We start from the raw sequence: 26,953 nt of genomic DNA on the forward strand, positions 1-26,953 counted from the left end.
GACCTGGGGATCCAACCCAGAGCTCCCTGACTTATCCCGTGGCTAGACTTGACTGATCTTCTAGGATATCTCTGTTCCTTCAAAGCCAGTGACTCAGCTGACCTGCTATGGAAGGGAGCTGGTGGAAGCTGCAAAAAGGATGTGGTTTTTCCACATTCCATCTCCACCAGTTCAGGGCACTTGGCAAGCTCTGAGATGGGGAGGGCTTCCTTGAATGGGGCTTTGCCATCTTGGGGCAGACCCTGAGGATAACCTGACATCCCCTGGGAGTCAACCATGAATGCATCTGGAAGAGAATATGGTCTGGGAGCCAGGGATAAATAGGAGCAGGAGTGAGCCCCAAACTCTAGTGAGGCGGACCTTGCTGGGAGAAGGATACATGCCAAGCCTTACATGCAGCCTAGTGTGTCCTTGCTTCTTCTGACCCTCCTGTCCAATGAGTGAACGGGAGTAGGGTCAGCACTTCATAGGTGAGGTTAAAAAGCATCTCTGGCTGGGTTTGTGGCTCAGTGGTAGAGCACTTGGCTAGTACATGTGAGGCACTGGGTTAGATCCTCAACATCACATAAAAATAAATAAATATAAGTATTGTGTCCATCTACAACTAAAAAAATTTTTTTAAGTTATAAAATAACATGTTGCAAAATCTTAAAACATACAAACAAACAAACAAAAAAAAACAGGCATCTCACTTGGGCTTGGGTTCCTGAGGAACAAAGTGCTGTCTCATGAATGGAGATCTAAGACTAGCTACTATGATAACATAAGGATGCAGTTATGGTGATGGTTGGTGCTAAGAAGAAAATGCAGGGACATATTCCTATAATTGATCTGCAGTTGGATAGGACTGGCAGAGAAGGCCAGACTATTGGGAGCTCTGAAAGATGCATAGGAGCTTTCCAGAAAGAGAAAACAAGAATCAGGGCAGTGCACAGAATTCCTGAGGAGGAGCTATAAGTTCCACTTATTTGCAAATGATACAAGTGGGCCTTGCCAGGAGAGCCAGCCATACCCAGACCCCTGGACTCAGAAGGAAGGTGGAGGACTGAGGGAGGGGGATGGAGGTTTAATGATGGAGCCAGCATTCTCGACCTTGTCAAAGGCATCAAGTGATATTCCCTGTTGTCCTCTTTCTAGCAAGGTGGAGGGGTTGGAGACCAAACAGGAGACTGTAACCATCAGTTTTCAAAGCCAAGCAGCCATCTTGCTCAGGGACTAAGTCTTGGTGGTAAAACTTGCCAAACACTCTGTCCTTGTCCCTGATGCCAATCCAATCATGACAATATGGTTTTGAGAAAAAGGAAAAACAAGGTTTATTGCTTTGCTAGCAAAGGAGAAACACAAGGAACTCCTGTCCCAGAGGCTGTGATTCTGCATATCAGCAGGAACAGGGGACTTTTAAAGAGGTGACTCAAAGGCTACAGTGTCCTCTGTCTGGAGTTGAATTCACTTGTTAATTTGGGAGGCAGTCATTTCTGAGATCTTCTGGTACCATTCCCAAAGTCTGGATTACTTCATTCCTATGGTGGGTGTGTATTCAGGGACAAATAATTCTGCATAGGATGGGGAAGAAAGGTAATCCTGTTTCCCCTGAGATTAGGGAGGTGAAGAGAGGAAGAGAAACATGTCCTTTTTTGTGTGTTTGTTTGTTTTGTGGTACTCTACCAACTGAGCCCCAAGAAACATGTCCATTTTAAAAATCAGTTGCAGTGGCAGAGCAGCAAGGGTTATTTTCAAAGCATAAAGTGGACCACCATTACAATACCAAGGGTGTTGGCTCAATCGGCAAGGAGTCGGGCTATAGAGCAGTGGCTACTACTAGAAGCACATTCTGTGGCAGCATCTCTGGCCAGGCTGCAGCTGTGAAGGTCAGCACAGTCCTGCAGTGCCCCTGAGACCAGCTGGTATGTCTGACCCTGCTCACCCCATGTGGTCTCCATGATTAACAGCTCCTTGGCTGCCCCATCTGGCTGGTTACTTTCAGAGGCCACATGTATCCTTGTTTAAAGCCACTGATAGGTCTAACGAAGATAGCTAATTGAGGCTGAAAGGATTGGGGATGTAACCAACCATAACATACAGAGTGCCTCATACACAGAGGATATATTTGTGGGGTTTTGTTTTTGTTTTGAGGTCTCTATGTTGCCCTGGTTAATCTTGAACTCCTGAACTTAGGTGATCCTACTGCCTCAGCCTCCTGAGTGACTGGCACTATAAGCAACTACCACCTCACCTGCTACATATGTGTATCTGTTAATTTATATGAGTTTTATAATAATCAGAAATTATATAGCATCACCAGTCTTCAGATGGGGAAATGTAGACAAAGAGGAGTTAGATAATTTTTCCAGGGCCACAACTGAAGAATTAAGACTCCAGGGCCCCATTAATAAATGCCAACCTCAGAGGCTTCTCTCTGTTCCACTATTTAAATGCAACCCACCTACCTGATCACCTTCATGCCTGTTAGACATTCAGGAGTGAGGGCAGAGAAAATGACCATAACCTATAGCCTTTCTTTTTTTGCTGGAGATCAACCCATAACTTGGCACATGCTAGGAAAGTCCTCTACCACTGACCTGCCCCAGCCACCATGGACTTTTGGTCGACTCCTCCCTTGCTAGCCCCTAGGAGGCAGCTAGGTGATGTGCATAGGAGAGGACCCCCTTGGTGGAATTTTTACCCAAGAACCACCCTGGCAGATTCCCAAAACCCTCTACCTGCAACTCAGTCTTTGCCCCCCTCTTTTGTCTCTTCTCTATCTGCCTCTGTTGGGCTAAATTGTAATGTTTTAAATAAAAGGTAAATGAATCTTAAGCAATCATTTCTGGAAGTGCTCCTGCCTTGAAAATTGAATTCCTGGTTGGCTTTATGGGTGTTGTACCCTTGATCTTTTCTGTAAAAGATACCACCAAATCAGAAGTGGAAGAGCTGGGGTGTGTCTCAGTGGTAGAGCACTAGCATGCCTGGCATGCCTGAGGCCCTGGTTCCACCCTTAGGACTGCAGAAATAAAGGACAAGGAGAAAGAAAGAAAAGGAAGAAAGAAGTGTTTTGTTTAAATTACCCTCCCCTATCAGTAATACAAAGGGACATTCTTAAATTTTGTGAGCTTGGGAGGAAGCAAGTTTTTTGTTGTTGTTTGTTTGTTCCGTACTAGGTATTGAAACTGGGCTGCTCTATCACTGAGCTACACCCCAGCCCTTTTAGCCCTTTTAAATTTTTTAGTTTGAGAGGGTCTCAATAAATTGTCCAGACTTGCCTTGAACTTGCAATCCTCCTGCCTCCCCTCCTGAGTAACTGGGGTCATAGGCTTCTGCAGGGAGGAGGAGTTTTGAAAGAGAAAAGACCACCTGGATCATAGACCAGACTTAAAGAGGGTGTTGGTTGCTCTCAGGTATGCAGAGTAACTGGAAAGACATTCTGCCATAGTGAAAGGGGTGGGGTGGTTTTCGTGGCAGTTGTGGCCCAGGAGTGAGAGGCACAGAAGTGGGGCAGCCACCATCGAGCTTTCTGTAGAGCTTCCTGCCTGAACTTCTACATCTGCATGGGATCCCCCAGCCTGCTGACTGGATGGGATCATCCATGCTGATGGCTGTGCTGGTGACCAGCAGAGCAGATTGCCATCTACCTTAGGTTTGGGTTCCTTCCTTATTTGCTTACCAGTCCTCTTTCTTCAGAGGAAGAAAATCAGTGCTGTGTCCGGGGTGGGTGGGGTGGGGGTAGGCTGACCTTTGGAGTTCCAAATGCAATGTGTGGGTAGACGGGCAGGGACAGTCCAACTTGTCTGATATGGACCCTTGGCCATGAACTTTTATCTGAGGCTGCTACTGGAGTAGGGAGATGGGTCCCAATAAATCAGGTCTGGCCACCCGCCCCACAAACCAAACAAAAATAATGGTGAAAAGAGGAAAGGAACTCGAATCAGTGTAGGTGCACTGGGAAGATCAGAGGACCCACATCCTTAGCCTTGCCTTTGAGGGGATGGCAATTACTTTGTGGTTTTATAGAAAGCAGAGTGAGGGCCAGGCATGGTGGCTCATGCCTATAATCCCAGTGAGTCAGTAAGCTAAAGCAAGAGAATCACGTGTTCTAGGCCAGCATGGGCAAATGTTGTAAGACCCTGTCTCAAAATAACAAAAAGTGCTAGGGGTATAGCTCAGTTGTAAGGCACCCCTGGGTTCTATCCCCAGGAACAGAAAAAGAAAAAAAAGGCAAGGATTGGGGGTTTGCATAGCTAGAGGGTTCGCAAAACTAACAAAGGGGGTTAATCTTACTACCAGAGTCCTAGGAGAGAGACCTGACTCCAGGGAAGGCAAAATGACATGCTTCCTGATGCTTTAGGCTTAAACAGAGGAAGAATTGGGGCAAGGGCAAGAGTTATATATAATCAAGCAGCCTTGGTCAAACTATGGTCTGGTTGATCATTATCTCATTTCTGATTCTGTGAGGTGACTCAAAAGACGTCCTTGTCACCTGAAGAGGCCATCTCCATTTGTTGCTCAGTATGTTTATCAGATTATCCTGAAAGGAGACAATTTGGTGCCCATGAGACAATTGTTTCTGCTTAGGAGAGGGCAGTTTCATTATAGGGTGACTTGCCGGCAAAGCTCTGCGGTTCCTGCAAGGTGTAGGGAAATGACTGGAGGTTCTAGGTACCACTCCAAGGTTCTAAAACAGGATATTTCCACAAATCTTGCCTCAGTCTTTAAGGGGGATGAGATAGGTTAGGTAGATTTAGTTCTATTACCAGTTTTTAGATGAACATTCCTTAAATGATTATCATGCCGATATGTGGAGCTGAGCAGATCACAAAGTTGAAGGTGATAAAGGAGACAGATAAAAAATGAAGGCAGAGATGCCAACTTAACCCTACTTTTAGTTACCCATTGAGCATCTTCAGGTCTAAGTAAAGAATCATTGCCTCTTTAAGTTTCTCTTATAATTTTGGTCAGGTGTGGTCTGGTCCATTATATCCACATTGATCAGTGAGGGTCTTGTCAGCAATAAGAAAGTTGCTATTTCTTATTGGAAAGGGGAGGGAAGGAGTTTTACTCATCAGAAGATGTTTACTAATCAGACCTATTCCTGGAATCCAGGGTGACTCAGAGCAGAGGAGATAGATGCAAAATGGAGGCTGAGTTGCCACGTTTTTAATCCTATTTTTAGTTACTAGTTATCCATTGAACATATGCAGGCAAAAGTGAAGAGTCTTAAGCCCTTGTTACAGGCCAGCAATAATGTTCTTTTGTGTGTGTGGTACTGAGGATTGAACCCAGAGACACTATCACTCAACCTTTTTCTTTTTTTCTTTTCTTTTTTGTTTTTTAAGATGGGTTCTTGCTAAGTTGATTAGGGCCTCACTTAAGTTGCTGAGACTGGCTTTGAACTTGCAGTCCTCCTGCCTCAGCTTCCCATGTCACAGGCAATACAGGCATGCTACTGGCAATACCTGGCTGCAATAATGTTCTTGTATTTTTGTTATTAGGCATCTCTGTATCCATATTTGGTTTAATTTGCATACCTGTATACAGATACTCCTCATCTTACAATGGGGCTATGTCCCACTAAACCCACATCAACTCCACTAAAGCTCTGGAAACAGAAGTTGCTGGAAGAAAACAGGTTTAAAACGGATTTATTCAAAGCTAGCAGAAAGGAAGGTAGAGGTAATCTATTCTGTCTCAAATCTCCATCTTCAGCAGGGGTTAGGGGCATGGACAACTTTTTTTTTTTTTTTTGAGTGCTAGGGATCGAACCCAGGGCCTTGTGCTTACAAGGCAAGCACTCTACCAACTGAGCTATCTCCCTAGCCCGGCTTGAGCCTCTTAACATGCAGACAAACTCAGTGGGCTTCTCTGGGGTTCAGCTGTTTCTATAGGGAGAGCCAGATGAGGTCAGAGTGGGTGGACTGAAGATCCATTAAGATTTGAGGGCAGTAGGAGTACTGGATAGGAACAGGGACTCCAGAACCAGGAAGAGAAGCATTTGGGGGCTTTGGCATGAAGATGAGGTGGTAGGCATGTATCCTTCCTGGGAGAATGTCTGCGAGAATGACCTACTGACTGAGGAACTCTGATTTTGATATCTCAAAATATCTGAGTGCCTCAGTTCAGCACACAGGCCAGCTGGGTGAATGAGTCACACCCCACCCACAGCCTCACTCAGCTCAGCCAATGTATTATTAACATAACATCTGCCAATATGTTATTAACATAAGTTGGATCTGGCATTAGAGGGGGCTGGAGAGGCTCCTGCACTGGGCATTCATCTCCTTGGAAATAAGGAACAGAAGGCCACCTGTGGAGTTCAACGGGAGAACCCTAAGCTTTGAGTTCTGGGGTAGTCGCTGCATTTAGGACCATCTCCTTTCTTCCTGACTCAGCTGCCTTTATATGTGTGTGTAGGAGGTAGAGAGAATACAGCCAGGCTAAGCACCATCTGGGGAGCCTGGAATCCATCAAGGCAGGCCCTTGTGTGGTTGAGGAGATAGAAATATCTTGACTGAAACTTCTCTAGAACCTTTCTAGCATGCTGTGAGACCACCTGGCCCCCAAGGGTCCACCCTCTACGTAATGCCATGTTTTCTGCCCTGATCTGCTAGGAACCTTGGAGACCTCTCACCTCCAAAATCCTTACCTTGCTGACCAGGGAGCTGAATTTGGGGCCCACGTGGGAGAACATCTCTAGAGACAACTGTGAGAGATGTCTGTGAGATGACTGTGCCAGCTGCATCTTTTCATGTTCTAGCAGTCTGACCTATTCCCCCTTCTGCACCCTGATATAAGTCATTGACCCCTTTCACAGTTGGAGAAAGAAAGTTTTCTGCCAGAGCTTGGGAGACAGGACTGCTGATACCCAGTGCAGGCTCTTCTGTCTATGCCAGCTGGCTCCCTTGTTCCTTGCCCACTCTAGACCAAGCACAGTGGGGTAGCAACCGCCTGTCTGCTTAGGTTCTGTGCTCTGCTTTAGCCCTCGCAATATCTCGTTTTCCTCCTTGACTAAGCTCTAAAAAGAAGGTAAAAAGAGTTTAGGGGCAAGGCAGTAGGACAAAAGCTCATGTAGACATTTTGGAGTGCCTCTGGGACATCTGTCTCCCTCCCTGCTGGCCCATCTTGCCCCATTCAGTGTCCACAGGCCTTTGAGAAGCACAGGACCTGGAAGCAGGAGATTAGGTCTTGGAGGCCCTTGACATCCAGAATGGCTGACTTATGTGGGCCTGGTGGTGCCACAGACCCTCATGAGGGGATGTTCCAAGTTACCTGGTAAAGAAGGTACCCTCCTTCAGCTGCAATATGTATGTATACATGTATAAAAGTATGTATCTCAGTGTTAGGGATTGAACCCAGAGCCTTGTACATGGCTGGGGAAGTGCTCTACCACTGAACTATACTCTCAGTTCCCAGCTGCTGTTTTCTCTTCTCTTCTCTTCTCTTCTCTTCTCTTCTCTTCTCTTCTCTTCTCTTCTCTTCTCTTCTTTCTCTCTCTCTCTCTCTCTCTCTCTCTCTCTCTCTCTCTCTCTCTCTCTCTCTCTCTCTCTATTACTGGGGATTGAACCCCGGGTGCTTAACCACTGAGCCACATCCACAGCCCTTTTTATTTTTTATTTTGAGACAAGGTCTCTGTAAGTTGCTTAATGCCTTTGCTAAATTTCTGAGACTGGTCTTGAACTTGTGATCCTTTTGCCTCAGCCTCTCAAATTGCCTGGGATTACAGGCTAGTGCCACTACACCTGGCACAAATGCAATTGTTTCCTTAATTTCTGGATTGTTTATTGTTAGTGTATAGAAATACAGTGGAGGGCTGGGGAGATGGCTCAGTCCGTAGAGTGCTTACCTTGCAAGCACAAGGCCCTGGGTTCAATCCCCAGCACCACAAAAAAAAAAAATTACAATAGAAATACAATGGATTCTGAAAATGCTTATTTCCTGCACTTTGCTTTACTCATGTTATCGTCCCAGTAGTTTTTTAGTGAATTCTTTGGGCTTTTCTATGTGTAAGATCATGCTGAATCGGTATGTTTAACAGCTTCCTCACTGGTTCCAGTTGCAGCCAAAATTGAAAACCATTGGGTGATTAGATAAGTAGTTCCCATGCCCTTGAAAATGAAGTGGGGTAGCAGGACAGAGTAGAAAGAGATCATTTGCATTTCTAAGAAATCTCACCAGTCTGTAGAAAGGATTCCAGGGCCCGGGAGCTCAGATTAGCCTAGGTACAAAGGAGTTGCTCTAAATGCCAGCTGCTTCTTTCCTGTGAATTCCACTTTGGTTGAAAGATTGGAAGTGTGGCCTACCTCATGTATATTTTTAGGTTGAAAGTGTCAGAAAAAGTCCCTCCAACCAAACTGTGTCAATACACAAAGGCAAACTGTGGTCCTAGAGACTGGAAAGGAAAAGTCTAGGTCTGTGAACACCTAAGGGCTTGAAGACCACACCCCAACAAAGGCCAGAGATTGTCTTCTTGCAGCTCTGTACTGTTAGTTTTATGTCCATGGAAGTGGGTATTAGAACTGGCAGGCACCTAGCAATCCTAGAATGGTTGAAGCATCCTACCAGTTCCTTCATTTATTAATTAATTAGCTAGATGAAATCTCTGACACATGTTCATTTTGTCATTTTATATTTATATCAAAGTCATGGTTTCACTTTTTTTTAGTTGTAGATGGAAACAATACCTTTATTTTTTAATTAATTTATTTATATATATTTTAGTTGTCCATGGACCTTTATTTTTTATTTATTTATATGCAGTGCTGAGAATTGAACCCAGGGCTTCACACATGCTAGGCAAGTGCTCTACCACTGTGCTACGATCCCAGCCCAGTTTATTTTAAACTTCCTTTCGGCAGTTTTGGAGGTCATCCACTGAAAAGCACACCCAGTGGATCCACCTGGTCTTTTCTTGGCTGCCAGAGGTGAATTCCAAGTGACAATAGAACTTCTAAGTTTGTTGACTGAGTTTCTCTGCCTGCCCTGCTGCCCAATTTGTATTTTGTCTTGGTTTCTGATTATACATGGCAGATAAATTATTCCTCATTGGTTGTAAGGATTCGGTTTTATGGTCTTAAATATGTTCATCTTTATAGACAGATGAAAGAGATCTATTATCTGAAAATAGAGAAAGAAATGACAGAGAATCTGATTGCTGGATGTATTCTTTGTGTCCTTAGTCTCTTTTGAGCTCAATTTCAGAATTTTGAGTCTAGTAGGAAGGATATCTGTTCGACATCAGAGCCTGCATGTTTCTGTTTCTAGGTTTATTCTTGATCTGAGCTGAAGTTGTACATCTGGTGATGGAAGCTGTGTCTGTAATTTAGAAGGGACTCTACCTCATATTATGTCAATGTGGAAAAACATTTTAATTATTGGGAGTTTGGGAGATGTCTTAAAATTAAAGGTGCACTATTCTGAATGGCTAGTTTGTTGTGTAAATCAAATATTTCTATTGTTTCCAGAAAATAAGAAAATTGCAATTCTAATAATTTAAATGCATTGGACTTTTTTTTTTTTTTTTTTTTTTTTTACAGTTCTCTCTCTGTCTCTCTCTCTCTCTCTCTCTCTCTCTGCAGTTCTGGGAATCAAACCCAGGGCCTCATGCATGCTAGGCAAGCTCTCTACCACTGAGCTACATTACCAGCCTCCCTGGGACACCCCCCTGCCCCACCCATGGTGGGAATACAATACACAAGTATACATTTTATTCTACTTGCTTTCTGCCCCCTTAAACTTCTACAGATTTACTTAAATCAGCTAACATTACTCTTTTTTGTTTTTTTTGGTACCCAGGGATTGAACCAAGGGGTGCTTAACCACTGAGCCACATCCATAGCCCTTTTTATTTTTTATTTTGAGACAGGTTCTCCCTAAGTTCCTTAGAGTCTGGCTAAGTTGCCAAGGTTGCCTTTGAACTTTTGATCCTCCTGCCTTAGCCTCCCAGTTGCTGGGATTACAGGTGTGCAGCACTGTGCCTCGCTAACATTACTCTTAAGGTTTAACACTATAAAAATTGTAAATTTGCATTTAGTTAAATTGAATCATTCTGACAGTGCTTTCATTTTAATTATTTTGGTTCTGGGGATCAAAACCTGGAACTCATGTATGCCAAGTACTATGCTGTCACCAAGCTGCATCCCCAACCCTGATAATGTTTTTATTTTAATAGTATTCAAAGGTAAAGCTTTAGATAACTTAAAAACTGAATTAATTGATGAGTTATCATTATATATCTACTTAATTTCTAAGACAGAATGCCAAAACATTGGTTATCAGGCATAACTTTTAGACTGTGGGTTTTTTGTTTGTTTGTTTGTTTGTTTTGTCATCAGGGATTGAACCCAGGGCACTTTACCACTGAGTTACATCCCCAGACCTTTTTATATATTTTATTTTGAGAAAGGGCCTCCCTGAGTTGCTGAGGCTGGCCTTGAATTTGTGATCCTTCTGCCTCAGCTTCTCGAATCACTGGGATTACAGGCATGTGCTTTTAAACTTTTTTTAATTTCTAAAGAGGTTTTATCTTTGGCTGGTATTAATGAATGTACTTTTTACTTAAAGAAAATGAAATGAGCTGGTACCTGTAATCCCAGCGACTGAGAGGCTGAGGCAGGAGGATCACAAGTTTAAAGCCAGTCTCAGCAACTCAGGGAGACTCTGTCTCAAAATAAAACACAAAAAGGGCTGGGATGTGGCTCAGTGGTTAAGCAACCCTGGGTTCAATTCCAGGTACCAAAGAAGAAAAAAGAAAGCATAAAAAGAACATGTATAGCTATAAAAAGTTGTGTTATATGTGTTCATCAGCATCTGCTAAAATGCTTGTATGTGACAGATAGCTCTCCAGTTGTCACCTCCCAGTTCATTACAACTATTATAACTATTTATTACTTATAATAATTATAACTAATATGGATATTAATGTGGATATGCTTTTATTTTTCAAAGAAAAGGAGCAGTATATTTCTTCAGACTTCTTGGTTTCCAGACCTCTTTTATACATAAAAATTACTGAGAAACCAAAATACCTTTTAATTAAGTGGATTTTATCTACTGATATTTCCTATGTTAAACTAAAACAAAAATTTTAAATGCATATTGTCATTTGAAATGTATGAAATTGCTTGTTAACATAAATAGCTGTAACAATAACTACTTTACTACTTTTTCTTCTCAATAAGAACAGCATGGTTTCATGTTATTTTGTAAATTTCTTAAGTATTTGGGTGAATAGAAGACATCTAGCTTCTCAGACTATTAGAATATCCTTATCTTCCAGCCTCTAGAAAACTCTACTATACCCTTGTGAGATAATGACATAAATAATGTTCATATTGTTGTGAATTTTTTATTTAATTTACTTATTTATTTTAGAGATGGGGTGTTGCTATGTTGCCCAAGTTAGCCTCAAACTTCAGCCTGTCTAGTAGCTGGGACTACAAGTATCCCTGCACTCAATTTATTACAGAATACTTTTGACCTGATAGATCCTGTGAAAAGGGCCTCAGGTACCCTAGGATCTCCTAGACTACCCTCTCTCCTAAAGGGATTTTCCAGTGTATATCATAAGATAGGGGGACAGGGCTGGGGATATAGCTCATTTAGTAGCGTGCTTGCCTCACATGCACAAGACCCTGGGTTCAATCCCCAGCACCACAATAAATAAATAAATAAATAAATGGACAAAAAAAAAAAAGCTAGAAATCATCATTTTGACACAGCTTGCTTGCTTTGATGGTTGCTTTTTTTAGTTTACTCAATTAATGCCTTCACCTTCAAAATGAAAGATTATTCTTTACTTTCTGTACAATTCACCTGGATAGTGGAGATTCTGTATGGCAGGATGTTGACTTTGTTATGTTCTTGATATTTTTTTAAAGTGGAAAAACAAAGAACAAAGGTTCATCACTTATGAAACAGACAAGGTTTGTGAATTTTATTAATGGATAACCAAGTCTCCTCTCTCAGGCATGCAAGATCCTTTCTTACTCAAATGTCCTGTTGCTTCTGGCAACACTTTTGACCTTGCATTCCAAAGATAATACCCTAAATTTGGAAGAAATTTTTAAAAAAATTATTTTTTTTTAGTTGTCAGTGGACTTTATTTATTTATATGCGGTGCTGAGAATCGAACCCAGTGCCTTACAACATGCTAGGCAAGTGCTCTACCACTGAGCCACAATTCCAACCCCTTGAAGAAATTTTTTTTGAAGTTTTTGTTTGTTACTGTTTTGTGCTCTACCACTGCATCCCAACCCTTTCAGGATGGCTTGGGAGAATGAGACAGGAGGATCTCAAGTTCAAGACCAGCCTCAGCAACTAGGCAAGGCCCTGAGCAACTTGTGTGACCCTATCTCAAAATAAAAAAACAAAAAGGGCTGGTGACATAACTCAGTGGTAAAGTACCTGGGTTCTCCAGTACCAAAAAACAAAGCAAAATAAGACTATGAATTAGTACCTCTGGAAAAATCTCAAATATTTGGTAATTTGCATTATAAAAAGAAAATTACTGCACCAGGGGTACAGCTCAGTGGTAAAGTATCTCTCTCTCTCTTTTTGTTTCTGCAGTAATAGGGATCAAACCTAGTGCCTCTTACATACTAGGCAAGGATTACCACTAAGCTGTACCCTCAGTCCCATTTTATTTGTGTGTGTGTGTGTGTGTGTGTTAATAGTTGTAGATGAACACAATACCTTTATTTTGCTTATTTATTTTTATTTATTTTTTTATGTGGTGCTGAGGATCAAACTCAGTGCCTCCCACATGTTAAGTAAGCGCTCTACTACTGAGCTACAGCCCCAGCCCAATATATTTGTATTCTTAGGGAAAGCATTGATCAAATTTGTTATGATAGTTATGTACCTGTCATACTCTCAGAATTTGACTCTCCTCCATTCTTCTGTTACTGATTAGAGAAATAAATTAATCATAGTAAGTCTCTGTCATCTGCAGATGATATGTGTGAGTCCTCATACATCAGAAAAAGAACCTTGTGGGAAAGAATGGTACCAGGTGTTTTCAACAACTAGTAATAATTCAAAGACTAGATTCTAGGTCCAGGGTTTGGAGCTAACATTGCCTTGACAGCTTCCGGACCGCACCAGTGGTTGATCACTGGGACAAGATTTCCAGGACTCTTCTTAGTTTGGGAGCGTATGACTTCCTGAAAGTAGACCACTCACTCCAAATCCTGTAGCACATGGCTAATACCAAACGGACTGATGAGGAAAATTGTTTTGTTCTTGGAATATTGTTGGCATTTTTGTTTCTCTTTTCTAGATATATGAGGGTACTATTTGTCTTTCTTAACTGTCTGTATCCCATAATGATTTAATAAGGCTCTGATTTGGTTAACAGAAATGAAATGAAATGTTTTTAAATGATTTTGTTTGCCATTGACCTCCCCTTCCTTTCCCCTAGGTTTTTCTTTTTCCTGACAATATAATTATTTGCATGGGTTCAATAAGAGAATCTGTCCTTTTTGGGCTGGGGTTGTGGCTCAGTGGTAGAGCACTCGACTTACATGTGTAGGGTACTAGGTTCAATCCTCAGCACCATGTAAATAAAATAAAGGCATTGTGTTCATTTACAACTAAAAATTAAAAAAGGTTTTTTAAATGTTAAAAAAAAGAGAATCTGTCCTTTTTTAAAATTTTATTTTTTTATCTTGTTACATGGGCTGTCCTCAAACTCAGGAAAATTCTACCTCAGACTCCTGAGTAGATTAAAACTAAATTTATGGTTTTTATCATGGTAATATGTCCCGACCCGCGGGACATCAACGCGGATGGCAAACCTAAGAGAGAAGGAATGAAGGGACAAGAGACACAGGGAGAGACAGCAAGACAGGAATTCTGATCAAGCTGCAAATTTTTATTGTTCACACAGGGGTATTTATATGCTCAGGGAATGAGGGGTATGACGAGGTGCAGCCTGGTTGGCTGTGTTCTTCTATTGGGCTCCTGATAGGCTGCAAGTTCGCGCCGGCGGGAAGGTGAGGTTCGCAACGGCGGGAAGGTGAAGTCCCGGAAGAGAAGCAGGGACAGCACCATAGGCGCCATACTGTCAGAATTATCAGCCAGGAGGGGGGAGGGGCGCTGCTGCTTATTGTAAAGGTCAGAATGTTCTCAGAATGAGAACTTCTTGGTCCCTGACATTTCCCCCTTTCTTATATAAAATTATTGACCATTTTTCGATAGCCATATTTTAAGGGGGTGATAGAGGTTATGTGGCGAGACGGGGGCACAGCTTGCCTGAACAGGTATAGGGCTGGAGTGACAATCCCTCGGGAACTGCGCCTGTCTTAGGTTGTCCGTGATAGAGCAACATCCTTACCAGTCATTGGATAATGAGGCTCTAGCCCTCATTTCCTGTCTTAGGTTGGTATGAGCTCTTACGAATCTTACCCGTCATTGGCTGTCCAGTTCAGCTCACAGGGGTGATGGTCATTTAAGATCACCATCACGATCCATCATCTCCAGTCGATGGTAATGAACCTGAATAGGTTTCGCCTGTATAGCCTCAATTTGAGCTTTAAGAAAAGCCATTATCTTGTTGAATATCAAAGGACCTATAGATACAATAAGCAGCAAGCAAAGGAGGGGACCTAGGAAGGGAAGGAGATAGGGAAGGAGTCCACTGAATCCAGTCCATAGTGGATTATCAGCCAGTGCTTGTCGGCGTTTTTCTAAGTCTTCCTGCAACTGTTTGATCTTGTCCTTAACAATTCCTGACTTGTTGGCATAGAAACAGCATTTTTCCTGCAAAGCCAGACAAATGCCTCCCTGTTCGGCAGTTAGAAGGTCTAAACCTCTCCTATTTTGTAGGACCACTTCTGCTAAGGAATCCACCTGATCTTGAAGATCTTGTATGGTACTTGAGAGTATCTGTACATCAGAAATCAATTGTCTGGATAATTTTGTATATTGAGTAGGAGAGACCCCCAACCAGCAGTACCTGAGGCCACTGCTGTAGTTATTCCAAGTCCTGCAAGTAAAGGGATAAAGGTGACAGCATGTTTAGCTCGTCCTGCAATGTGATCAATTGTTGGTATAGGAACAGGCTCATCTCCTGGAATAATATCTACGTCTGGGAGCAAGGCAGCTAAGACACATAGTCCAGTCCAGTTGGCTGGCAGTTGAGTGAAAGCCTTATTACCTCCACAGACAAATACGGTGCCATTAGGGGGGCACAATGGCTGTAAAAATTTGAATGTCTCAGAGCAATCACTAAATGTCATAATCCCTACATTTAAATCCCAGGTATTATTATAGCCAGGTGAGAAAAAGCAAGTAGTATTGGAAAATGTGAATGGCTGTACCAAAAATGGTGGAGTCGGTAGACAATTTTTACTGGTTAAATTGGACCATGGTGTATTAGGATAGGTTACATTTCCAGCAATTTTTCTAGTAGGGGTAGCAGCTGAGTCATTTCTATAATCAATTGGAATAGCTAATGGAGCGGGATATCCTAACTGTAAGCAAAGCCAACAATCTGCAGTCAAGGGAGAATTAGACCGATTAAGCAAGGCATAAGTGGCTTCAAGAATATCGTAAGTGGCAGGGTCTATCTCAGAAGGTCTGTGTTTAGGTAATGCTAGTGGGTGATATAAGAGACTAGGATGCAGTTCCTTGTACATCCGTTGAATTTTCTCATAGACTTGTTTGGCTCTATTAGAATCTTGGGGGCCTCCTCCATCAGATACATGTAGGGGGGCTATAGTAGACCAACAAACTGTTTGCCCTACTAAGTCTGCAGGACATGATGCAACACTTAATTTTCCAGGGGTATTAGACCAATCCCCTCCAGTTGATCCTGTATGGGACCTTAACAAGGTGGTAGTAAAATAGATTTTACCCCCTGAGGAACAGGTTTGAGCGGAGGAGTAACAAGAACTATGGAAGGAAGTGTGAAAGGTTGTGCAAGAACAGGGTCTGTCATTCAGGATGTAAAGGAATAGTAAAAAAGCAATCTTTTAAGTCGATGACCATTTTATAATAGCCCCTAGGAATAGCTACCGGTGTAGGGATGCCTGACTGTAATGCCCCCATCGGGCGCATAACCTTATTGATAGCGCGCAAATCCTGTAAAAGGCGCCATTTGCCTGATTTCTTCTTAATAACAAAAATAGGAGTATTCCAGGGTGAGGTTGAGGGTCCCACATGGCCGGCTGTCAACTGTTCCTGTACTAACATGGAGGCAGCCTCTAATTTTTCTTGGGTAAGGGGCCACTGATCCACCCACACAGGAGTTTGAGTTTCCCAAATAATTTTGTCTGCATGGGGTACAGGAGGGTCAGGGACCGACACTAAAAATCCACATACCCAAGTCCAAATTTGTCTGTTTTTTGTATGGGCTGTACAGGCTCAACCTGTCCTTGTCCTAGCCTCCCAAGGCCTGTACCAGGGATAAAGCCCATACGAAGCATTTGATGAGTGACTAAAGAGTCGGGACTAGCAAGAATAACTTTCATTTGGCTTAGAATGTCTCGTCCCCAAAGGTTGACAGGGAGATCAGGAACAACGAAGGGGGTAACGGTTCCTTTATTCCCTGTGTTATCTTTTGTGTCAGTCCAATTAAGCACCCTGGAGCTAACTAGGGTTTCTTGACTGCCCTATTCCTTTAAGGTCAGTTAGTGATGAGGTGAGGGGCCATTCTGATGGCCAATATTTTTGAGAAATAACTGTGGCGTCCGCACCAGTATCTAGGATCCCTTGGAATTTCTTTCCTTCAATAAATAAGGTAAGAGTGGGTCTTTTGTGGGAGATAGGTTGGACCCAATACACATCAGAGGAACCTAAAGAGGCTGTGTTTCCTGGTGAATTTCCTGAATTGAGGGGAAGGAGTATTAATTGTGCAATTTTTGTTCCTGCAGGGATGGCAGCTACTCCGTTAACAGCTGTGGCCAGTATTTTAATTTCTCCAGTGTAATCATCATCAATGATGCCAGGGAAGACCTGAACACCTTGTAAGGTGGTAGGAGCTCTCCCAAGAATAAGAGCACACATATGAGGTGGAGGGGGGCCTACAACCCCAGTGGGTATTATTTGAGGTCCTTGCATAGAGTCTAATATTGTATCGGTGGAGGCACAGAGGTCCAATCCTGCGCTGCCTGGGGTAGCACGTTGGAGGGAGGTGATTGTGGAGAAGGACAGGGAGCCTGGATTGGGTTGGGAGTCTGAGAGGGAACAAACCTTATTGCCCCTGGGTTTGCTCTGGGGGTGGTCGGGGCCAGGGGCTGGCCCCGAGAGGAGTTTCCCGAGAAGTTAGAGGGAATAGGCTGTCCAAGGGCATTGGTCTTGGATTTACACTCCTTGGCCCAGTGGCGACCTTTACCACATTTAGGGCAAAGGGTGAGCGGAGGTGGTTTAGTCCCTGTTTGAGGAGATATGGGTCCTTGACCCAGTCTCCCTGTTGGGCAGTCTCGCGCAAAATGGCCAGGTTGTTTGCAAGTAAAGCAAGTACGTGGGCCAGGGTGGTGAAGGGCCTTGGTGAAGGCGGCACCAATGGCGAGACCCATGGCATGGGCTGTTCCTACCCCGGCACACAGCCTAATGAAGTCAGAAAGGTCCCCTTTATCTTTGTGGGGCCGAAGAACATCTTGACATATTGGGTTGGCATTTTCAAAGGCAAGATATTTTACAAAGGAGCTCTCGTTTTCACTTGGTCCAAGTAAGCGCTCCGCAGTTAGATTAAGCCGGGCAACAAAGTCACTGTAAGGCTCGTCAGGACCCTGACGAATTTTTGCTAGGGAGGTGGTGGCCGAGCCCTTTTGAGGGAGCTGTCTCCAAGCATGCAAACCAGCAGTTTGAACCTGTGCTAGGAGCCCAGTAGGAAAGCGTGCCTGTTTAGGGTTAGTATCAAATGGCGCATTACCCACTAGTTTAACATAGGTCCAGGATTTAGAGGAAGCCTTGGTTGAATTTTTTTGGGCAGTTTCCCGACAGTATTCCCTAAAGTCTGCGTTCCACAACAGGAAGTCACCCGCACTGAGGGTGGCTCGGGCCAAAAATTTCCAATCATTAGGGGTGAGCCACTGTGTACTATGGTTCTCTAGCAAGGCCAGTGTATAAGGTGCAGTGGGGCCATACTGTGTACAAGCCTTTTTAAGTCTTTCAAGAAAGCGGAGGCTCAGCCTTTTATAAGAACCAAGGGCTCCACTCTGTCCAGAGGTGGGCTCCTCTTCATCCCCTGATTCCTGGTCCTCCTCTTGTTCCCTCTCTGGTTCTACCTCTTGTTCCTCCCCTGATTCCTCTTCCTGACTTCCTTTTAAATTCTCTGCTTCAGTTTGTGCGGGCTGATCTGCTTGACTGCGAGTGACTGAAAAGGCAAGAACAGGCTGACCACGTGGCTTCACCTTACGAGTATTGAGGGGTCTTGGGCCAGTTTGTGTTAACTCCGTGCCCAAGGCCAGTGAGCGAAGCTCGGCATCAAGGGCTTTTAGTTCTTTTAAAAGTTGGATTTGTTCCCGCCTATGTTGGAGAGACTCGCGTAAAGGGGTTAGATTAGGCAAGGGAAGTGGGGAAAAAATGTCTGGGGGGGCAGTAGGTCCCTGAAGGGCCGGAGCACGAAAGGCAGGGGGTGTATAAGTGGGAAGTGGATTTTTAAGAGGTGGCAGGTCTGGAGAATGGTGTTGAGCCGCTGCCCCCTCCAGGGTAGCCTCCTCCTCTGGGGTCACGTCATCATAGGGATTTAAAACCGGATAAATCTTAGGGGGACTTTTAGGGGACTTTTTTGGTAAGGTGGGGTCTGGGAGGTTCCCGGGGTCTGGGAGGGTCCCAGGGTCCTGAGAAGGCTGAGTAGGGGGCATTTGAATACTAACCGAAGGGCATGCCCATGGGGGGCGAGAGGTGGATTGCATTGCCTGCTCCCCAATCTTTACAAGTTTTAAAGTACCACTGTCAAAGGGTGAGCTTTTAAGAATCTCATTAATTAAATTCCAATAAGAAAAGGCAGTGACAGGCACCTTTTGAGGACCAAAAGTCTCATAATAATCTTTGAGGCAGTCTCCTACTCTGAGCCACCTTTTACCATCAATTGACCCCTCGAGGGGAAACCAAGGACACAAATCCTCTATGTATGAAAAGAATGATCTTAAATCCTTTTTCTTAACACGCGCTCCCCGAGTCTTGAGGGCCTCCTCGAGACCCGTCAGAAACAAATCATGTGACGAAACTGCTTGTCCCATGGTGCGTCACTCACCTTGCGCTGGCCTCACTCTCCTCCTGGATCTGACTCCCAGTCGCGTCCACCGAGGCGATCCCGAATCCCGCTTGGCCAAGTCTTCCCCAGAGGGCAGCGTTCGCTTCTCAAACAAAGGCTCGAGCCAACCACGTTGGGCGCCAACTGTCCCGACCCGCGGGACATCAACGCGGACGGCATACCTAAGAGAGAAGGAATGAAGGGACAAGAGACACAGGGAGAGACAGCAAGACAGGAATTCTGATCAAGCTGCAAATTTTTATTGTTCACACAGGGGTATTTATATGCTCAGGGAATGAGGGGTATGACGAGGTGCAGCCTGGTTGGCTGTGTTCTTCTATTGGGCTCCTGATAGGCTGCAAGTTCGCGCCGGCGGGAAGGTGAGGTTCGCAACGGCGGGAAGGTGAAGTCCCGGAAGAGAAGCAGGGACAGCACCATAGGCGCCATACTGTCAGAATTATCAGCCAGGAGGGGGGAGGGGCGCTGCTGCTTATTGTAAAGGTCAGAATGTTCTCAGAATGAGAACTTCTTGGTCCCTGACATTAATATAGAAAATTTATCATTTCAACCATTTCTAGTATGTAGTTCAGTGGCATTAAGTACATTCATATCATTGTACAACTATCACCACCTTTATCTCCAGAACTTTTTATCTTTCTAAACTGAAACTCTATAACATTAAAAAATAAGCCCTGTTTTCCCTGCCCACAGTCCCCTGGCAGCCACCACTCTACTTTCTGTCCACATGAGTTCGTCTATTTAGGTGCCCCTAAGAAGCACAATTATAGAACGTTTGTCTTTTGTGAAAGACTTATTTCACTTAGCATAACATCTTTATTCATGTTGCAACCTGGGTCAGAGTTTCCTTCCATTCCATTGTATGGATACACTACATTTTGTTTATCTGCTTTTCACTGGAGAAGGATGTGAGGAGGTTCCAGAGAGGGGGGGACATCACTTCAGGACAACAGAGTCCCTAACACATATAAGGAAAAATAATTTCAGCACACATTAAGATACTGAGGCACAGAAATTTATTTAGGAAAGCAAGGCATGCACATTCAAGGGAGAATGCAGGCCATCTCCAGAGGGAGAAACAACGCCTTGGTCTGGGGTTCTATTTATAGGACAGTAACTGGAGGCTGAGGTGGAAGTGAAGTCAGGGCACACAGTTATAGCTTCCTGCCAGCTTTTTGTGCTGGCACCTTGCCCTCACATCATGCTACTTTCTGCCTGATGTGGGAAAGTAGTTGCATTCCAGCTGTTCATGATGTTCCCTTCATTCAGTGGTTCATGGTTGCTTCTCTTGAGACTCGGTTTATCTTTTTCACCCTTTATCCTCAGATTTTTTTCTGGTTATTGTGAATAATGCTGCTAGGAGCCTGTCTCTGCTCAAGATTCTACTTTGAATTCTTTTGTGTATGTACTCAGAAGCATAACTCTAGATCAGATGGTAATTCTGTTTTTGGTTTTTGGGTTTTTTTATTTTATTTATTTTTTTATTTATTTGGTACCAGGGATTGAACAGGGATGCTTAACCACTGAGCCACATCCCCAGCACTTTTTTTTTTTTCCCACCCCTTTTTGAAACAGGGTCTTGCTCAGTTTCTTAGTGCCTCTCTTAGTTGCTATAACTGGCTTTGAACTTGATATCCTCCTGCCTCAATCTCCTAGGCTGCTGCTTTACAGGTGTGCACTTCCATGCCTGGCTGATTTTCTTTTTCTTTTTTTTTTTTTTTTTTTGAGGGGGGAGTGCTGGGGATCGAACCCAGGGCCTTGTGCTTACAAGGCAGCACTCTACCGACTGAGCTATCTCCCCAGGCCCCTGGCTGATTTTCTTAAGGAACTGCTGTCTGTGCTCATGTTTTTAAAAAAAAAAAAAAAAAAAAAAAAAAAAAACTAGGATATATTTGAATATAATTGGATGAACTGATAGTGTAACCAGAACCTTATCTGGAATTTCATATTTGTGAATGATGCTCATATAATCAATAAAAATCAATAAAAATGACAAGCCATTTTTATTTATTTGTTTGGTACTAGAGATTAAACCTATTGGATGTTTTATCTCTGAGCTACATCCCCAACCCTTTTTATTTTTCTTATTTTGAGACAGGATCTTACTAAATTCAGCCTCCTGAGTCACTGGAATTATTGGTGTGTCCAGTCATGACAAGCCATTTTTAAAGGAATTGAGGCTGATTTTTTGGAAACAAATACCTGCAAAGCCACCCTCTAGGAAAACTGGCCTAATCCTTGGCTTATAGGGTAGTAAGGAAGGTCACTTCCTGGTAGGCCCAGGAATTTAAGATATCTAGGAGATTTGAATAAGAGAGATAAGAGGCTGAATATACAGACAAGGACCAGACCATATATAAAAATAGAGCTGCAGCCTGATGTGGTAGCACATGTCTCTAGTTCCAGCTACTCGGGAGGATGAAGCAGGAGATTCACTTGAGCTCCAGGGTTCGAGGTCAGCCTGGACAACATAACAAGACCCTATCTCAAAAAAAAACAAAAACAAACAAACAAAAACAAAACACAGAGTTCTGACATAAAGTCTGCAAAAGCCAATCTGGAAAAACAGCCCCTTATCTACTATAAACCACCCACAAGTGCTGCATAAGGCAACCTTGTGGGAAGCCTGATTGCTGTCTTTAGTAACAATCCATCAAACCAAACAGTGACTTCTATCAGGATCAGCCTCAAGTGGCCAGGATTTGATTAAGAACTAATAGCTTCCCTAATTTTTGTCCCTGCCTCCAACTTGGGACCAAATAGGGGAAGCCACACATGCCTCCTAGTCAGTCAATGGGCTGCCCAGCTTCTACCTCCAGCTTCCCCCAGCCAGCAAACAACCTCTAGTCAATGCACACCTAAGCCTTCCCTTTTTTTTAACCATACAGCTTCTCCTCTTGTGATGGGAGCTGACTCTGTGCTATAGCAAGCTCTGAATAAATTGCCTTTGTTCTTCTCATTTGGTTTGTCTTTATTTATTCCACGCAGGAATTCCAGCACATTTACAGATTCTGTGTGTGAAACCAAAGGTGCAGTTTATTAAATCTGGTATTCTCCCCTCAGAATAGCAAATAATAGAGGCTTTTAAAATTCCAGTCTAAGATGGATGCTATAATCCCAGCTACTCTGGAGGCTGAGGTAGGAAGAGTGCAAGTTCCAGGCCAGCCTGGGCAACTTATTGAGACCTTGTGGCAGAATAAAAAGGGATAGGGGTATAATTCAGTGGTAGAGTGCTTACCTAGCATGGGGACTGACTGGTTCAGTCCCCAATACCACCAAAAAAAAAGTCCAGTCTGAGATAGCTTATGAAAATTTCAAGGCAGAAGTTGCTTTTGTGGCCTTAGCATTTGTTCTATACTGTATGACTTTATGTTTGCAAAAAAAGTGTAAGAGGTTTACATTTTGCTGCACCTGTGGAAATTATCAGGTCAGCTGGGGAGGTGGTAAACACCTGTAATGCCAACTACTTCTGAGGCAGGAGGATCAAAAGTTTAACACCAGCCTCTGCAACTTGTTAAGACTCTGTCTTTAAATAAACAAATAAATGAATAGGAAGGACTGGGGATGTAGCTTAGCAGTAGAACGCCTCTGGATTCAATCTCTAGTACCTCCCAAACCACACATTCAAGAAAGAAAGGAAGGAAAGAATTAGGTCTATCTCACAAGTCCAGACCTTTTTAAATGTTTAATTTTTTTTTTTTTTTTTTGGTGCTGGGGATTAAACCCAGGGCCTTGAGCATGCTAAACACCACTTCACCACTGGGTTATACCCCCAGCCCTGCAACTGGGTGTTCTACCATACCTCTTTAGGTTTTCCTTGCCTTTCACAGCCTTTGAGGTATTTTATTACTGTAGAGTTATAGAAAACTGACAGTACAAATGACTGGACTAATAATTTTGTCCATAGAAATGCAAATGAACTTTGCCCAGTAGAATGCAATTGATTATTACCTTTTGGATATTGGCCAGTTTTGCATCTCTCTGTAAATCTTTTCTGATCCCCCATTGCCTGTACACGTGATGCTTTAAATCTTTTGAATAGTTTTAACATTTTATTGTTTTCCCATTAAATGATGAGCTAAATAAAATGTTCAACAGGTGTTCCTTTAAGAAGATGGAGAGGGGAGGAATCCCCTTTCTCCAAGCCCATTCTCCATGCCCCCCTTTCCTCTCCTTTTTCAGTGGTACTAAGGATTGAACCCAGGGCCTTGCACATGCTCGGCAAGCACTCTAACACTAAGGTTTGTCCCCAGACCTTTTATATCTTGAGACAGGGTCTCGCTAAGTTGCCCAGGCTGACCTCAGACTTGTAATTCTCCTACCTCTTGGGTAGCTGGAATTGCAGGCAGTGCAGCCACACCCAGCACATTATTTTTCTGATGAAGACAACAGAGACAGAAAATAAAGCGTTAGTGATGCCTTTTCTTTTCCTCTCCTTTTTCTAGTCAATTCTTTGGGTACAATCAGCCCCAAATCTAGGTGGTACTTTCTCTTCTCCAGATTCCCAATGTAGGTGAAATTCCATGCCTTATTTTATATCACGCAGTTTAAGCTTTTCCTGGCAACAGGTATATAGTGGACTCTTTGGATATTTGATGGATGAATTAATGATTATATTCTTAAAGTACAACACACCTTTTTCATGTTTTTTGTCATTTTTAATTACGTATTTTTGTACAAAAACCTTTTCTGTATTTTATTTTATTTTTATGTGGTACTGAGGATTGAACCCAGCGCCTCACACGTGCTAGGCAGGCACTCTACCACTGAGCTACACCCCCAACCCCTTTTTCCCCCTCCTCTGTCCGTAGTGCTATACCTTGGACACATGTCCATGCTGGCCATTGGTGGATGCAGTACACATTGACACGTAGCTGGCTAAGTAATGGGCCTGGGGACAAGCAGAATTGGGTTCTCCTGGCTTCGGTCTCATGTGTTCTTCCAGTGCCATATTCAAATGACCCCAAGGCGGGGAGGATAGGTGTACACAGTTAATATTCATTTGTTATGTAAGAAATTCTGCGAGTCAGCTGTCATCTTTGACTAGGACCAGGAGGACAGGTTGACCATATGTTAGCCAAGGAGATGCTGCCCTGTCTAGGCATGGGCCACATAAAAACCTTTGTCCTGTGTAGCCACAGTGGTGCACACCTATCATTCCAGCTACTTGGGAGACTGAGGCAGGATTTACAGAGCCTGAGTAGAAACACATGAGCTATCTGTTGTCTGTTTAGCTTTCATGAAAAACTGGCCCAGAGGTGAGTATTGACTTGTTCCACACCCCCAGCTTGGGTGACTTTGCAGCTGGGCACCCCAGGCAGAGGCCCGCCTAGAACCATTGCGTTCAGGCACTGTTAAATGGTAGGTACTGATTCCTTGTTTTGTTTTGTTTTTGAAACAGGGTCTTGCTATTTTGCCCAGGCCTCAAACCTCGAGGCTCAAGTGATCCTCCTGCCTCAGCCTCCTGAGTAGCTGGGAATACCACACAAATGTGCCTAGCATGGACATGGGCTCCTTGTTATCAGTAATAATATCTGTAGGATCTGCATCTGTGTATTCAGTGTGGATTTATTTTTTAAAATCATATCTATATTGAACACAGAGCCATTTTCTTGTCATTCCCTAAATAAAATAGTATAAAAACTATTTACATAGCACTTATTATTTAGGTATTATAAGGAATCCAGAGATTTAAAATATATAAGAGAATGTGTTTAAGTTACATGAAAATACTATATTTTATATGATATTAGATTTTGGTATGTGTGGAGGGTTCTGGAACAAATCTTCAAGGATGATGAGGGATGATTGTATTTGCTATCCTGGCACTGCAGAGTCCCCAACACTCTCAGAAATAAGGCATAAAATGCCTCCCAGTCACAGGTTGCATGTTGCATGGGACCACTGTGATAATGGATGAAAACACGCTTGGTGACCACAATATACAAAATTAAGGTGGCAGGTTACTATTTCCTGTTTCCTGTCTTCCTAGCCAGTTTCTCACTGGTTCTCAGAAGGGAGAGGACACACTTGGTGGCTACTTAAATTTTTCTTCTTGTTGGCAACTTAGTGCAGAAGTTGGGGGGTTGAGATAGAACTATGGTTAACTCAGAAGCCTGTTTTTTGGTGGACATCATTATCCCTATCTTCCTGGTTCCACTCATAGCTGACAATTGATTCATTGAATTTCTTCTCAAGTCACGAATGAAACCAGAAGCAGGGCATCTGCTTTGAAAGTTTACACATTTCCCAAAGCCCCACCCAACCTAGGGAATGCAGCACTCCCCACCCCCATTCTTTCAGGATTTTGTCTGGCAGGAGCTCCCGATGTCCTTACAGCCTAGCTGAGCCACAGTCACAGTCTTTGACTACCAGGAGACCTGTACACAGGGCATATAGTACTTTCACATCTAGCGACATTTCATTCTGGATTTAATAGGAAAGTGCTACAGCAGGGTATTTATCACAGTTATTTTTTTTAGTTTGTTTTTGAGATGGGGTCTTTCTACATGACCCAGGCTGGCCTGGACCTCCTGGGCTCAAGCAGTTCTCCTGCCTCAGCCTCCAAGTACTCGGGACCATAGGAGTGTGCTTTGGCTCACAGCGGACTTAGCTCTATTTTTCGATGGTGAAAATACTCAAATTATTTTTTTAAATTTTTTAAAAATTTTGATTCATTGTACACAAATGGGGTACAACTATCATTTCTCTGGTTGTACACAAAGTAGAGTCATACCACTTGGATAATCATACATGTACATGCAATAATGATATTTGTCTCATTCTATTATCTTTCCTTCGCCCCCACCCCCTCCCCACCCCTCATTTACCTCTACACATTTCATCTTCCATTCTTCCCTTACCTCCCCACCACCGCCTTGCAATGTATCATCATCCACTTATCAGAGATATCATTTGACCTTTGGTTTTGGGGATTGGCTTATTTCACTTAGCATGATATTCTCCAACTCCATCCGTTTACCTGCAACTGCTATAATTTTATTCTTCTTGATGGCTGAGTAATATTCCATTGTGTATATATATACCACAGTTTCTTTTTTTTTTTTTTTTTTTTTCAGTACTGGGGATTGAACCCAGGGACTTGTGCTTTCGTGGCAAGCACTCTACCAACTGAGCTATATCACCAGCCCTACCACAGTTTCTTTATCCATTCATCTATCGAAGGGCATTTAGGTTGGTTCCACAATCTAGCTATTGTGAATTGAGCTGCTATGAACATTGATGTGGCTGCATCACTATAGTATGCTAATTTTAAGTCCTTTGGGTGTAGGCCAAGGAGTGGGATAGCTGGGTCAAATGGTGGTTCCATTCCAAGTTTTCCAAGGAATCTCCATACTGCTTTCCAGAGTGGCTGTACTAATTTGCAACCCTACCAGCAGTGTATAAGTGTACCTTTTTCCCCACATCCTCGCCAACACCTATTGTTGCTTGTATTCTTAATAATAGACATTCTAATTGGGGTGAGATGAAATCTTAGGGTAGTTTTGATTTGTATTTCTCTTATTACTCTAGATGTTGAACATTTTTTCATATATCTGTTGATTGCTTGTAGATCGTCTTCTGTGAAGTGTCTGCTCATTTCCTTAGCCCATTTGTTGACTGGATTATTTGTATTCTTGGTGTAAAGTTTTTTGAGACACACCCACATAAGTAATTATCTCATACTACACAAAGATGCCAAAAACATACAATGGAGAAAAGATAGCCTCTTCAACAAATGGTGCT

The 26,953-nt window shown here is 43.2% G+C and overlaps 1 protein-coding gene across 2 annotated transcripts in view; it reads left to right on the top strand.

Annotated features, from left to right (window-relative positions):
- The window catches only part of Bid (BH3 interacting domain death agonist), a 41,151-nt gene that overhangs the window by 1,144 nt on the left and 13,054 nt on the right, over positions 1–26,953 (top strand). The gene's annotated exons all lie outside the window — the stretch shown is intronic.

This window comes from Sciurus carolinensis, chromosome 4 (assembly GCF_902686445.1).
Source record: "Sciurus carolinensis chromosome 4, mSciCar1.2, whole genome shotgun sequence".
NCBI classification, from domain to species: Eukaryota; Metazoa; Chordata; class Mammalia; order Rodentia; family Sciuridae; genus Sciurus; species Sciurus carolinensis.